Consider the following 14127-nt stretch of genomic DNA (forward strand, 5'->3'; position numbering starts at 1 on the left):
TGAAACTCCCTGTGATGTCTGCCAAGAAGGGAAATTTTTGGACACCGCACTTGGGGCCCAAACCCAGAATGTTAGCTAGCTCCACGCCAGTAGAAAACATATATGTAAAATCGTCAGATTTAAGTCTAACTTTTCTACCCACAGGGTCATAGTTCATGACCACCTCAGGCGGTCCGGGATGATGAGCCATGGTGCTGTTCAAATGATCCAGTAATTTGGGTATGGTCGAGTAATAACCTTATCGTAGGATGAAATTCCACGTCATATCTCCAAAGGTGATTTTGAAAGAGGTGTCTTCGCTGATAGTGTATCAGCTGTGTGGGTATTGTATTTCCACTAACCCCACCTCCCAGGCACCTGGGAGATCAAAGGGCTTAATTAGCCATATTGTAAAGTTGGAGCTGGTGTTTTGGGGAAAAACTGCAGAGTTGGCATTGCTGGGCAAAGTAATGTAAAACCCGCCATCGCTTATTTCTTTCTCTCTCTCTCTCTGTCTTTGCAGGAGGAATCTTTTTTTTTTTTTTTTCGTGTCTAAATGTCGCAGAGTTGAGAAGCTTCCACCCAGCTGTTAAACTTATCAGGCCACCCCAACCATTTCACCAGTAGCTGCTTTTTTCTCCCTTTTCCTTTCTCCGCTAGAATTTTTTCAATCCTGTAAATCCTGTCTCATTTAGGGTTTACTTTTTGTAATTCTTCAGGGTAAAAAGATCCAGTAACTGTCTCACTCTTGTAATCTTCTAATTGGTTTACAGGTCTCTGGCCCCTGGTTAAGGCTTCATCCACTATGAATATCTCATCGGTAAACATCTGTTCATAACCTTTTCCAAAAGCTCCTTTGGTTTTAGATACTCACGTGGTCGCCTTTTCTAAAAGGGGCAACAACCAGTTTTATTTTAAAACCATCTCTGTAAACAGTTTTCCATACCTTCAAAGAATGTGAAGGGTTAACATCAGCGGGTCTGGTATGTACAGTTCTGTGAAAGCTCTGGTTGTAACTCTTTAGGAAGTCAGGTAACACGTTGATGTAGCGAAAGGTGTTATGGGTTGTAAAATATTTCCGCATCCTAGTTTTTAAAGTTCTGTTAAATCGCTCCACAACCCCTGCTTGGACTTCATTATTAGTAACAAAATGGTGGACTCCATGCCGATTTAACAATCTGCTTAAAGGTTTGTTTAAAAAATCTTTCCCCAGATCGGTTTGTAATTTTTGAGGCACGCGACCTTCGCAGAAAATAGCTTTAAAGGTCTTGGATACCTCACCACTTGTCTTGTCTTTTAAGCCTAAGGCCCAGGCACGTTTGGATAGAATGTCTATCACTGTTAAGATGTATTTAAAACCTCTGTTGTGTTTGGAGAACTGATGCCTATCCACCAAATCTGCCTGCCATTGCGTATCCACATCTGAAACAACGGTCTTGTTTCTTTTAAAACGTATTTGAGCTGGTTTGTGTAAAGTGTAAGCATCCTGGTCTGAAAGCCAGGCTGTTACCTGTTTTCTATTTAAAGTTTTACTATGCTTTTTGGCCATTTGAAAAAGAGGGTTCACCCCACTGAAGCTCCCAACTTCCCTGGGGGTGTAATATATTTTCTTTAACAGAGCCGTCTGTATAGAAATGACTATTATTGGTACCATCTTTTACTAACACGAATATGGAGGGGGACACATTCATATTGACACATTTAAATAAGTTTTATTAATTGCCTGGTTTAACACAACCTTTTACAGCCACCTGTAAAAATGGATGCCATGACCCCCTACCTTAAGGAAGTCTGAGCTGGTTCATTCTTCCATTTTGTCCTTTTCCAGATTTTCTTCTTGAGATCTGTGTCTCAGACATGAGCAAAAACAGCTGATGCAAGATATATTTACTCCTACAGGGCTACCGATGTGTAAGTTCTCAAAAGCCTCTAGAAAGGCATAGTCAAGCTGTTGAAAGATTTTCAGAAAAGAAACAGTATAAGCACCCCACTGCTTGTTTTTAGATTTACGCAATCCGAGGTCGGTTCCTAACCCCATTACATCCCATCCTCAACCATCACTTCTTAATCATTCATTTACCTGAGTCTTTTCTGTTTACCTTGTCCGCCGGTGACTCTTCCAAGCCATGATTGCCTTCCACCTCTAGGGGGGTGGACAATGAGAGGGCGTCACACTCATCAGGGTGCCTCACAAGGGTTTGGGTTTCGGGGTCGGGTTCCTGTGTATCCATCAATGGTTGAGTCAAAGGGCCCTCGTCAGAACTGTCGCTGATGTAGCGCTTTCTCCACACAAATCCAAAGGTGCTCGGGGCTAAAAGAAAGTCTGAAGTTCTCATGGGGGTGGTGAAGGAGTTCATGTTTCCATGATTTCTAAAACATGCATTCTTGGTAAAAGATGGCCTCTTCTGCCTGGTACTGGGACTTATGGGGTAATGGTGCTGTGCTATGATTGGCAGAGGGTGCTGGGAGGAGTTCTTAGAGGGGTCACACGACCCTTTTCTGGGCGGTTCACACCATCCTAGAACTTGCCCAATTTTGGTCAAATCTGCTCTCAGGGAGGTCCTATGCGGCCGAAACACATCACGATTGCTAGAGGGTGGTGGGAGGAGTTCTTGGAGGGGTCACATGAACCACTTCTGGACCTGTCACCCTGCCCCAGAATTCCTCCTCTCCGGGTTGGTCCCCAACAGCTGAAACCCCTCCTGATTGATAGAGGGCAGTGGGAGGAGTTTTAGAGGGGTCCCATAAACCACTTAAGGATGGGTCACCCCACCCTGGAACTCCCCCTAATGGGTCAAATCTCCTCTCGGGGTGGGCCTATGGGGGGAAAAAACATCCTGATTGGTAGAGGATAGTGGGAGGAGTTCTTAGAGGGGGTCACATGACGCACCTTGTTTCCGGTCATGTGTCCGCCTTGACCCTGGAAGTAATACCCCCATGGGGCAGGACTTCTGGTGACAGGTTGGCAGCGTTTAAGGGGTCAAGGGGCAGGGTTAGGGTTTGATTGACCATAGGGCCCTTATACTACTATCAGCAGGTGCAGAATGACCATAGAATGTGCAGTTGGCAGATTATAGGGTTGCTGGCACTGCCTTTTTGGAAGGTTAGACCTCAGTGAGGAAAATATTTCCATGGTCATAGCAGCCTGCTGTACTCTGCATAACATTTGTGAAGCCAAGGAGCAAAAAATTTCCCCAGAGGTGGAGTGTTGAGGTGAATCGCCTGGTGGCTGATTTTGAGAAGCCAGACACTAGGGTTATTAGAGGGGCTCAACAGGGGGCTATTTGAATCAGGAAGGTTTTGAAGCAGCATTGTAGTAATCTCTTTCTGTAATGCATTCAGCCAGGCACTGTTTACTTGCCACCTTGAATGACCCTTCTAATGATTCCTGCCTGAGTGTTAATTGTAGTCTGCAAATGTGCTGATTACCACTCTGTATGAATTTCTGCTGCAACCACCATGTGTAGGTCACAAATAAAGAATCATTGTCTTTGTAAGACTACATTTTTATTAAACAGCAATACACAGATTAACATTTCTTACAAGAGACATGACACTGAGTAGCACTCTGAAATGAGGATCTCACAGCTGTGTGTAAGTCCAGCTGTCGTTATGGAAAATGTCCGCCGGCGTAGAGTGCAAAGGGTACTGCGGTGGGCTGGGACCATGCGAAGAATGTTTGGGGGGAGTTTGGGGAGGACATGGAACACACCTCTGTATGGGCTGCAGGGGGAGTCAAGCACACGTGTTCCAACTGGGACCTGAGCATCTCTGGTCCACCATGAGCTTTATCATCCGTTCCTGCCCTTCTATTATCTGCTCCTGCCCCCATCTGCTCTCCTGGATATCCAATCTAGTTTTTCATTTACTGTCTCTCTCTATGTTCTGTGCTCGCTATAAGCCTGCTCAGACAATTGCAGCATGTCTTGAAATATGTCCTCTGCCAGTGTGTAGGAGCTGGCCCCCAAGGGCACATTTGAATCAGCAGAAGAAACAATACACAGAATCAGTATTGTGTGTGCACTCAGTCTTGAATCATAGAAGTTGCATACACCTCTTTCTCACTTGCCCTTGGGAAGCACACAGCCTGGCCAGAACACTAAACATGGTGAGTTTGGCTGGGAGTGGGGTGGGGAGGTGCAAGATGGGACAAAGGGTCTGGGTGGTTTCAGAGGGGATTAGTGCAAGCGCCCAGGGACACTATTCTGAATACTGGCACAGTTTTCCACAGGTGAGGGGTGATCGAAGCTGAAATCACACTACTCGGGTAACCAAAGAGGCAAGGATGCATTTCCAGCATGCGGGCGGCTTCAGACAGGGTCCGTATGCTGCTCACCTGTGTGCTGCTTTGGTTCCTGCAGAAGTAATTGCTAACTAGCACGGAAAAGTTTCCTAAAAGAGGGGAAAAAACAGAGCAGCTCTGCCAAGGAACCTTCGGCAGAGGATTGCAGAGTATCTGCAGGAAATTTTCCTAGATGCCTTTATGGAGAATTCCCAGGAGATCTCGATGCGCATTAACAAACTTTTCTGCAAGACCCCCACTGCATAGCTGCACAGGGGTATGTGAAGCAAATGCAAACAGTACCTAGTATTGTTAATTTCAATCCCTTCTCCCAAGTGCACCATGTAACAAAATAAAGGACACCTATACCTCATACTCATGTAACCATGCAGTATCAAAGCAAAATAAATACTTAATGGAGCTTTCCTCTCTGACTTCAGGTGCACCTGAGCCAGACTGCTGGGACTGGCTATAACCCTCTGGAGTCAAAAAGAGGTTCTGGCTCACCAAGCCACTGGACGAGCCTCTCCCACCCCTTCCTCCAGCTTGATCTCCTCGTCCACACCTTCTTCCTCAGGATTAAGTCTACTGGCTGCTGCCTCCAGTCCCCCAGAAGTATCCAAGGGTCTCTGGGTAGTGGCGGTGGGGTTGCCAGAGAGCATGGCATGCAACTCTTTGTAAAAGCGGCATGTTTTCAGTGCCACACCAGAGTGACAGTTGGCTTCCCTTGCTTTCTGGTACACCTGCCTCAGCTCCTTTATCTTAGCATGGCACCGCTGCATATCCCTTTCATGCTCTTTCTCATCCATGCCATGAGCAGTCTGCTCATAGGTGTCAAAGTTCCTACGGCTGCATCAGAGCTGCAACTGCACAGCCTCCTCTCCCAACAAATCCAGCAACTCCAGTGTACTCCAGGCAGGAGCACATAAAGGACACCTCTACCTCATGTATGGCTGACTCGAGAATACCTAAGGCCACGTTTTATGGTCAGTTAAATCAAGGTACCCATTCTCATGGGGACCAGTGCAAACAATATAGACACACTGAAGTCATACTTGAAAGCATGTCTGGTTGACCCCAGCAACTGGGAAGCAATAATCCATGACAGAGAAAGATAGTGGCAGATTTGTCATGTTGCTATTAACTGCTTTGAAGCAAGGGGCATTAACATTTTATGTGAAAAACATGAACAGTCCAAAGCAAAGATACAACAGCATGCAATGGTCATGGACAATCTTGTCTGTCCCACATTTTACCCTGCCAGCAGTTCTCCCATTGGTCTGATCTCACAGATATGTGTTCACCGACAGCATTTGCGGAATCCTTGTATGTCCACAGCAATGTGAGACTCCATTCTATGTAAGCAAATGTTGTACTTGCCACATGTAGTTTACTCCAAATAGGAGAGGAAAATGTACACAAGACAGGTTCTATTAAGATGTGATCTGCATACTGAAGAAGTTTGAGAAAACTCTGGTGCAAACTTTGAATATGTTTTCTGTTCCCATATGTAAATACAGTTTAAAACAAAACTTGGATATTGATTAAGATTGAGACCAAAGCCCTCAGGTAAGTGGGGAAATGGGATACTGGGAGGAAGCAGGAGCGCGCGAGAGGGCAGGGCTCCTGCCTCATACTGAGAAAGAGGGACGATCAGCGAGTTATCTCAAGTGCCTATACGCAAATGCAAGAAGCCTGGGAAACGAGCAGGGAGAACTGGAAGTCCTGGCACAGTCAAGGAATTATAATGTGATTGGAATAACAGAGACTTGGTGGGATAACTCACATGACTGGAGTACTGTTATGGATGGATATAAATTGTTCAGGAAGAACAGGCAGGGCAGAAAAGGTCGGGGAGTTGCACTGTATGTAAGGGAGCAGTATGACTGCTCAGAGCTCAAGTATGAAACTGCAGAAAAACCTGAGTGTCTCTGGATTAAGTTTAGAAGTGTAAGCAACAAGGGTGATGTCGTGGTGGGAGTCTGCTATAGACCACCGGACCAGGGGGATGAAGTGGACGAGGTTTTCTTCTGGCAACTCACGGAAGTTACTAGATTGCAGGCCCTGGTTCTCATGGGAGACTTCAATCACCCTGATATCTGCTGGGAGAGCAATACAGCAGTGCACAGACAATCCAAGAAGTTTTTGGAAAGCATCGGGGACAATTTCCTGGTGCAAGTGCTGGAGGAACCAACTAGGGGCAGAGCTCTTCTTGACCTGCTCCTCACAACCCGGGAAGAACTAGTAGGGGAAGCAAAAGTGGATGGGAACCTGGGAGGCAGTGACCATGAGATGGACGAGTTCAGGATCCTGACATGGGGAAGAAAGGAGAGCAGCAGAATACGGACCCTGGACTTCAGAAAAGCAGACTTTGACTCCCTAAGAGAACTGATGGGCAGGATCCCCTGGGAGAATAACATGAGGGAGAAAGGAGTCCAGGAGAGCTGGCTGTATTTTAAAGAATCTTTATTGAGGTTACGACACAAACCATCCCGATGTGTAGAAAGAATAGTAAATATGGCAGGCGACCAGCTTGGCTTAACAATGAAATCCTTGCTGATCTTAAACACAAAAAAGAAGCTTACAAGAAGTGGAAGATTGGACAAATGACCAGGGAAGAGTATAAAAATATTGTTCGGGGATGCAGGAGTGAAATCAGGAAGGCCAAATCACACCTGGAGTTGCAGCTAGCAAGAGATGTTAAGAGTAACAAGAAAGGCTTCTTCAGGTATGTTAGCAACAAGAAGAAAGTCAAGGAAAGTGTGGACCTGTCATAAATATAAAGGGAAGGGTAAACCCCTTTGAAATCCCTCCTGGCCAGGGGAAAGCTCCTCTCACCTGTAAAGGGTTAAGAAGCTAAAGGTAACCTCGCTGGCACCTGACCAAAATGACCAATGAGGAGACAAGATACTTTCAAAAGCTGGGAGGAGGGAGAGGAACAAAGGGTCTGTGTCTGTCTGTATGCTGCTCTTGCCAGAGACAGAACAGGAATGGAGTCTTAGAACTTTTAGTAAGTAATCTAGCTAGGTATGTGTTAGATTATGATTCCTTTAAATGGCTGAGAAAAGCATTGTGCTGAATAGAATAACTATTTCTGTCTGTGCATCTTTTTTGTAACTTAAGGTTTTGCCTAGAGGGGTTCTCTATGTTTTTGAATCTAATTACCCTGTAAGATATCTACCATCCTGATTTTACAGGGGGGATTTCTTTATTTCTATTTACTTCTATTTTTTATTAAAAGTCTTCTTGTAAAAACTGAATGCTTTTTCATTGTTCTCAGATCCAAGGGTTTGGGTCTGTGGTCACCTATGCAAATTGGTGAGGCTTTTTATCCAACATTTCCCAGGAAAGGGGGGGTGCAAGTGTTGGGAGGATTGTTCATTGTTCTTAAGATCCAAGGGTCTGGGTCTGTAGTCACCTAGGCAAATTGGTGAGGCTTTTTACCAAACCTTGTCCAGGAAGTGGGGTGCAAGGTTTTGGGCAGTATTTTGGGGGGAAAGACGCGTCCAAACAGCTCTTCCCCAGTAACCAGTATTAGTTTGGTGGTGGTAGCGGCCATTCCAAGGATAACGGGTGTAATATTTTGTACCTTGGGGAAGTTTTGACCTAAGCTGGTAAAGATAAGCTTAGGGGTTTTTTCATGCAGGTCCCCACATCTGTACCCTAGAGTTCAGAGTGGGGGAGGAACCTTGACAGGACCCCTTACTGAATGAGGGAGGCAACCTAGTGACAGAGGATGTGGAAAATGCTAATGTACTCAATGCTTTTTTTGCATTCTGTCTTCACAAACAAGGTCAGCTCCCAGACTATTGCACTGCGCAGCACAGCATGGGGAGGAGGGGACCAGCCCTCTGTGGAGAAAGAAGTGGCTCAGGACTATTTAGAAAAGCTGGACGAGCACAAGTACACGGGGCTGGATGCGCTGCACCTGAGAGTGCTAAAGGAGTTGGCGGATGTGATTGCAGAGCCATTGGCCATTATCTTTGAAAACTCATGGCGATCTGGGAAAGTCCTGGACGAATGGAAAAAGGCTAATGTAGTGCCCATCTTTAAAAACGGGAAGGAGGAGGATCCTGGGAACTACAGGCCAGTCAGCCTCACCTCAGTCCCTGGAAAAATCATGGAGCAGGTCCTCAAGGAATCAATTCTGAAGCACTTAGAGGAGAGGAAAGTGATCAGGAACAGTCAGCATGGATTCACCAAGGGCAAGTCATGCCTGACTAATTTAATTGTCTTCTATGACGAGATAACTGGCTCTGTGGATGAGGGGAAAGCGGTGGACGTGTTCCTTGACTTTAGCAAAGCTTTTGACACGGTCTCCCCCAGTATTCTTGCCAGCAAGTTAAAGAAGTATGGGCTGGATGAATGGACTATAAGGTGGATAGAAAGTTGGCTAGATTGTCGGGCTCAACGGGTAGTGATCAATGGCTCCATGTCTAGTTGGCAGCTGGTAACAAGTGGAGTGCCCCAAGGGTCAGTCCTCAGGCAGGTTTTGTTCAGTATCTTCATAAATGATCTAGAGGATGGTGTGGATTGCACCCTCAGCAAGTTTTGCAGATGACACTAAACTGGGAGGAGAGGTAGATAAGCTGGAGGGTAGGGATAGGGTACAGAGGGCCCTAGACAAATTAGAGGATTTGGACAAAAGAAATCTGATGAGGTTCAACAAGGACAAGTGCAGAGTCCTGCACTTAGGACGGAAGAACCCCATGCACCGCTACAGACTAGGGACTGAATGGCTCGGCAGCAGTTCTGCAGAAAAGGACCTACGGGTTACAGTGGACGAGAAGCTGGATATGAGTCAACAGTGTGCCCTTGTTGCCAAGAAGGCCAATGGCATTTTGGGATGTATAAGTAGGGGCACTGCCAGCAGATCGAAGGACATGATCTTTTCCCTCTATTCAACATTGGTGAGGCCTCATCGGGAGTACTGTGTCCAGTTTTAGGCCCCACACTACAAGAAGGATGTGGAAAAATTGGAAAGCATCCAGCGGAGGGCAACAAAAATGATTAGGGGACTGGAATACATGACTTATGAGGAGAGGCTGAGAGAACTGAGATTGTTTAGTCTGCGGAAGAGAAGAATGAGGGGGGATTTGATAGCTGCTTTCAACTACCTGAAAGGGGGTTCCAAAGAGGATAGATCTAGACTGTTCTCAGTGGTAGCTGATGACAGAACAAGGAGTAATGGTCTCAAGTTGCAGTGGGGGAGGTTTAGGTTGGATATTAGGAAAAACTTTTTACTAGGAGGGTGGTGAAACATTGGAATGCTTTACCTAGGGAGGTGGTGGAATCTCCTAGTTAGATATTTTTAAGGCCAGGCTTGACAAAGCCCTGGCTGGGATGATTTAGTTGGGGATTGGTCCTGCTTTGAGCAGGGGGTTGGACTACATGACCTCTTGAGGTCCCTTCCAACCCTTCTATGATTCCATGATTAGATTTACTGCTTTGTTACCAAAGATGATTACAAGATGGAAAAAATAAAGTTGCTCATGTGGATTCAGTTATAGCATGAATGTTTAATGCTATAATATTACTTTACTAATACTAACAGACAATCACATTCAGAGTAGTTTTGCGAACCTTCCAGATTAAGCATCAACGTGGTTGAAGGGATTTCTTACATATTATAATGTGAGCCAGTAGGTGGCATGAGAAAGCTGTTTCAGTCCTGCCCACAGTTTATCTCCATGCATGATAGGATGAACCACCACCCTTCTGAACAAAATCTGATCTAGAGAGTTACGCACAAAGTCTATGAGTTCCATTTAGTATTTGCCTGGAAGGATGGTGTGGTTTCTATAGCTTTTTTTGACATGAGTATATAGTATTTGCTCAAGAAAAATATGCCTTGATGAATGTTAAACAAATTCTGAAATGAGAAATGAAATGTTTTGATCTGAATAGAAATCTAAAGTTCATTCACACACAAAAACATGCAGAGCCAGTGTGAGTGTAGCAGAGGCTCCCTTTAAATATATTTTATGAGGAACTCATTAAAGGGGTCTGCAGACTCAGAAGATTGGAAATGGGACACCGAGTTTTTCACATCTGGGTTGCCAATTGAAATCCAGCAAAGGTCATTACTGACAGTTAGTTGTTACCCAAGGATGGCTACTTTGCAGTCTTTGGGAAAGGAGATTGTGGGCTCAATCTGATTCCTATTGACAGGTTGCAACTTCATAATCAGCACTGAAGTGTCAGACTATGCAATGAGTGGACCTAGATCAGGGGTAGGCAAACTATAGCCCACGGACCGCATCCAGCCCACCAGCCCTTTTAATCCGGCTCTCAAGCTCCCACTGGGGAGCAGGTTCTGAGGCTTACGCTGCTCTAGCGCTCCAGCTGGGGAGCAGGGTTGGGGGCTGTTTCACTCGGCTCCCAGAAGCAGCGGCATGTCCCCCATCTAGCTCCTATGCATAGGGGCAGCCAGGAGGCTCCACTCCACATGCTTCCTCTTCCCCAAGCGCTGCCACCACAGCTCCCATTGGCCAGGAACCAGCACTCAGCAGAGCTGCCTGGCCGCGCCTCTGCGTAGGAGCTGGAGGATGCTTCCAGGAGCTGCTTGAGGTAAGCAAGCAGCAGAGCTGCCTGGCCGCGCCTCCGCATAGGAGCTGCCGATGCTTCCGCGAGCTGCTTGAGATAAGCGCTGACTGGAGCCTGTGCCCCTGAGCCACTCCAAACCCGTCATATCCCAGTTCTCCTGCAGAGCCTGCATCCCCAGCCAGAGCCCTCACCTCCCCAAAACCCACCCTCCCTACCTCAGCCCGGAGCCCTCTCCCACACTGTGAAGTCCTCATTTCTGGCCCCACTCTGGAGCCCGCACTCCAACCCCAATTTCCTGAGCATTCATGGCCTGCCATACAATTTCTATATCCGGATGTGGCCCTTGGGCCAAAAAGTGTGCCCAACCATCACCTCGATCCTAAACTATTTTCACTCCCCTTGAGGCTCCCAGATCAGAGTCAGTGTGGGAAACCAGAAAGAACTTCAGTCTCTAAGGCTGTCAGGGTTCCTCTCCCACTCTGAACTCTGGGGTACAGATGTGGGGACAAACATGAAAGACCCCCTAAGCTTATTCTTACCAGCTTAGGTTAAAACTTCCTCAAGGCACAGACTCCCTTCTTGTCTTGGGATTGCTGCCACCACCAAGTGATTTAACAAACAATGAGGGAAAGGACCACGTGGAGTCCTATTCCCCCCAAATATTCCCACAAGCCTATAAACCCCCTTTCCTGGGGAGGCTTGAGAATAATATCCTAACCAATTGGTTACAAAATGATCAAAGACCCAAGCTCCTGGGTCTTGGAACAATGGAAAAATCAGTCAGGTTCTTAAAAAGAAGGATTTTATTTAAAGAGAAAAAGGTAGAAGAATCACCTCTGTAAACTTAGGCTGGTAGTTAACCTTACAGAGTAGCAGAAAATTCAAAGAGCACAGAGGAACCCCCTCTAGGCTTAGTTTCAAAGTTACAACAAAACAGGGATAAGCCTCCCTCTAGCAAAGGGAAAATTCACAAGTTGAGAAAACAAAGGTAAACTAATACGCCTTGCCTGGCTATTACTTACAAGTTTGAAATATGAGAGACTTGTTCAGGAAGATTTGGAGAACATGGATTGATGTCCAGTCCCTTTTAGTCCCAAGAGCGAACGGCCACAGAAAACAAAGAACCCAAAACAAAACCTCTCCCCCCCACACCAGATTTGAAAGTATCTTTTGTCCCCATTGGTTCCTTTGGTCAGGTGCCAACCAGGTTACTTGATCTTCTTAACCCCTTACAGGTAAGGAGGAATTTAGGCTACCCCTATGGTTATGACAAAGGCTGACCAGCTAGCCCTTTACATCAGCACTGAATCTGGCTGAAATATTAAAAAAACATTATTAATCCCATCACCCCAACACCTTACTTTATCAGCACAGCATGTTATTGTCACTGTGTAAACTAGAGGGCTTTTGTAGGCTTTTGTAAACTCTGTTGCTTTTGTAGGCCAAGCACATTTCATGTCCCAGGGGCACCTTCCTCCTCTAATTCCCCCTCAAACTCCCTATGTGCCACCCTTCCATCTCCTCTATTTCAGGGACCCCCAGCAACCTCCTCACCCCTCCCTTATGCCAGGGATTCTCTGTGTCCTTCATTTTCCCCCTATGCCAGGGGCACTGTGTAACCCATTCTACCCTCTGCCACGTGGCAGGAGCTGTGTGTGCCCCCCAAGCTATTGTCCTTCATTGTCCTTCTCATTCTCTGTCCTTTCCCCCAGGTTGCGATTCTTGCTCATACCAGGGTCTCCTATTTCCCCGCACATCCCGCCAGAGATTCCCATGTGCTCCCTCTACCAGAGGCTCTGTGCACTATCCGACTTTCCCCCATATCAGGGGCTCCATGTGCCCCATTCTACTCCACCATTCTTATTGCTCTTCTTTCTGATAAGTCAATGAGGGTGTCGAAATCAAAATGGTTTTGGCCACTGAAGCCTAGAACATTACCTGAAATTTTGGAATTGATCAGATGCAGCATTCAAAAGTTATCATGTTACAGACAAACAGGCAAAAAGAGAAATGCCATTGAGCTGAGTGTAAGATCTCACTTTGCTCAGGAAACAAACTGCTGCAGCACTCCTGTCCTGACACAACTTTTCAATCACACACACATGCCCACCCATCAGCTTCTTGCCAGCTGCCAGTCTCCCCAGCAACTCCTCTCTGCCCCTCAGAAATCTTCCTGTTGCTCTTCAGTTCCTCCTTCACCATTTGTTTTCCAGCTTTTCTTCCCAAGCTGCCTCCCTGGTTTCTGCTGCCCCCTCCTTTCCACTATAATGCTTCTCTCACCCCTCCCCATTTGCTTTCTTCTTTCTAGCTACAGCTTCTCTCTGCCTTTCTCCGCTTAGCTGGTCTTTCCATCTCTCCCCTGCTTCAATGGCTCCAGCCAAGCACTGCTTCCCTGATGCAGTTGCTCTCCAGATGCCTCTTTCTTAATGGCCTTTCTAGTCCCACACCCAGCCTCACCCCGTTTAAATACCTCCTTCCCCACCTCTCCATTACTAATCCTGCTGCTTCCCGCCTACTTCTTCGCTACTCACTCCTCCAACTCTTCCTCATTGCAAAAGTTCTCCAGCCACCTCCTACCACTACAGCTTCTTTCCTCAGCTTGTCTTTCTAGCACTTCAGTGGCTTCCACACGTACACACTTCTCTGTTTCTGCTCCTGCTCTACTTGTCTCTTCCTCCTCCTGTCCCTCTCCCACTACTTTTTTCCACCTACTTTTCCCACCCTGCTCAGAAACACACATCCCTGATGAACTCAAAGGTTGCAATCCAATCTTTCCTCATAAGAAATGAGTCTACTTTCCCAGCCTTTCCCTTATCCACATTTCACTCCCCACATGACATCCCAGTTACCCTCCTTACTCACTTCGTTTCCCCTCCATCACTTCTAATCCATTTTGGTTCTTGTAACATCCTCGTCAGTATAGTGGCTGAACACTTATTACCTAATACCATTCTGTCCCTACTTCATCCATCCATTGCCCACAGCCCAATTATTCTGTCTTTAGGAACCATCCCCTTCTCCTGTTTGCCTCTACCCAGCTGCAGCGGCACAGAAGCCAGCAAACAGAGCTGTAAACAGGGGAGTTTGTAAGGGGAGTTTGGGGGGGGAAGGATAAGAATCAGGCAAAGGAACAGACAGGCTAGTGAAGGGAATGTGTGGTGGTCTGGTTGTGTTTTGGTGCTCGTTGGGGGGTTTGTTTTGCTGAGGGTGGTGGTGTTTTGGTTTGGTTTGTGTTTCCCAGACTAACAGGACATAGGTGAGAAGGCTATGACAGACACAGAGGCAGCAGTGGTAGTGACCCAAGTACTGGAAGACATAAT

The 14127-nt window shown here is 46.5% G+C and overlaps 1 long non-coding RNA gene across 1 annotated transcript in view; it reads right to left on the bottom strand.

Moving 5' to 3' along the window:
- Positions 1 to 1689: 1689 nt before the first annotated feature.
- LOC142070588 (uncharacterized) overlaps positions 1690 to 14127 on the bottom strand; it is a 29871-nt gene continuing 17433 nt past the window's right edge. Inside the window, exons 2-3 of the long non-coding RNA XR_012666457.1 lie at positions 2079 to 2290; positions 1690 to 1927 (exon numbers count right to left, since the gene is read on the bottom strand). This is a non-coding gene — a long non-coding RNA (uncharacterized LOC142070588). The remainder of the gene's footprint in view (positions 1928 to 2078; positions 2291 to 14127) is intronic.

This window comes from Caretta caretta, chromosome 1, assembly GCF_965140235.1.
Source record: "Caretta caretta isolate rCarCar2 chromosome 1, rCarCar1.hap1, whole genome shotgun sequence".
In the NCBI taxonomy this organism is placed as follows: domain Eukaryota; kingdom Metazoa; phylum Chordata; order Testudines; family Cheloniidae; genus Caretta; species Caretta caretta.